Raw genomic sequence first — 1810 nt, 5'->3', positions numbered from 1 at the left:
CCGGCAGACGCGGTTTTCGCGCCGCCCCGGCTGACGCGGTTTCGTGCCGCCCCGGCAGACGCAGTTCGGACTTAGCACTTTTCGGCTGTGCCTGGCTGGCGGCCCACTCACTCGATCGCCATGTCTGTTTGCCACAGTTTTCCCGGTGGTGCCGCACCCGGGCTCGCCCCGGCTGACGCAGTTTTCGCGCCGCCCCGGCTGACGCGGTTTCGTGCCGCCCCGGCAGACGCGGTTTTCGCGCCGCCCCGGCTGACGCGGTTTCGTGCCGCCCCGGCAGACGCAGTTCGGACTTAGCACTTTTCGGCTGTGCCTGGCTGGCGGCCCACTCACTCGATCGCCATGTCTGTTTGCCACAGTTTTCCCGGTGGTGCCGCACCCGGGCTCGCCCCGGCTGACGCAGTTTTCACGCCGCCCCGGCTGACGCGGTTTCGTGCCGCCCCGGCAGACGCGGTTTTCGCGCCGCCCCGGCTGACGCGGTTTCGTGCCGCCCCGGCAGACGCAGTTCGGACTTAGCACTTTTCGGCTGTGCCTGGCTGGCGGCCCACTCACTCAATCGCCATGTCTGTTTGCCACAGTTTTCCCGGTGGTGCCGCACCCGGGCTCGCCCCGGCTGACGCAGTTTTCGCGCCGCCCCGGCTGACGCGGTTTCGTGCCGCCCCGGCAGACGCGGTTTTCGCGCCGCCCCGGCTGACGCGGTTTCGTGCCGCCCCGGCAGACGCAGTTCGGACTTAGCACTTTTCGGCTGTGCCTGGCTGGCGGCCCACTCACTCGATCGCCATGTCTGTTTGCCACAGTTTTCCCGGTGGTGCCGCACCCGGGCTCGCCCCGGCAGACGCGTTTTTTTTTTCTTTCGCCCCGGCTGACGCAGTTTTCGCGCCGCCCCGGCTGACGCGGTTTCGTGCCGCCCCGGCAGACGCGGTTTTTTGCGCCGCCCCGGCTGACGTGGTTTTTGCCGCCCCGGCTGACGCAGTTCGGACTTAGCACTTTTCGGCTGTGCCTGGCTGGCGGCCCACTCACTCGATCGCCATGTCTGTTTGCCACAGTTTTCCCGGTGGTGCCGCACCCGGGCTCGCCCCGGCTGACGCAGTTTTCGCGCCGCCCCGGCTGACGCGGTTTCGTGCCGCCCCGGCAGACGCGGTTTTCGCGCCGCCCCGGCTGACGCGGTTTCGTGCCGCCCCGGCAGACGCAGTTCGGACTTAGCACTTTTCGGCTGTGCCTGGCTGGCGGCCCACTCACTCGATCGCCATGTCTGTTTGCCACAGTTTTCCCGGTGGTGCCGCACCCGGGCTCGCCCCGGCTGACGCAGTTTTCGCGCCGCCCCGGCTGACGCGGTTTCGTGCCGCCCCGGCAGACGCGGTTTTCGCGCCGCCCCGGCTGACGCGGTTTCGTGCCGCCCCGGCAGACGCAGTTCGGACTTAGCACTTTTCGGCTGTGCCTGGCTGGCGGCCCACTCACTCGATCGCCATGTCTGTTTGCCACAGTTTTCCCGGTGGTGCCGCACCCGGGCTCGCCCCGGCAGACGCGTTTTTTTTTTCTTTCGCCCCGGCTGACGCAGTTTTCGCGCCGCCCCGGCTGACGCGGTTTCGTGCCGCCCCGGCAGACGCGGTTTTTTTGCGCCGCCCCGGCTGACGCGGTTTTTGCCGCCCCGGCTGACGCAGTTCGGACTTGGCACTTTTTGGCTGAGCCTGGCTGGTGGCCCACTCACTCGATCGCCATGTCTGTTAGCCACAGTTTTCCCGGTGGTGCCGCACCCGGGCTCGCCCCGGCTGACGCAGTTTTCGCGCCGCCCCGGCAGACGCGGTTTTCGCGC

Source organism: Rhipicephalus microplus, unplaced genomic scaffold (genome assembly GCF_043290135.1).
Source record: "Rhipicephalus microplus isolate Deutch F79 unplaced genomic scaffold, USDA_Rmic scaffold_115, whole genome shotgun sequence".
Taxonomy (NCBI): Eukaryota; Metazoa; Arthropoda; class Arachnida; order Ixodida; family Ixodidae; genus Rhipicephalus; species Rhipicephalus microplus.
The sequence above is the reverse complement of the archived record's forward strand: the minus strand, read 5'-3'. Positions refer to the sequence as shown.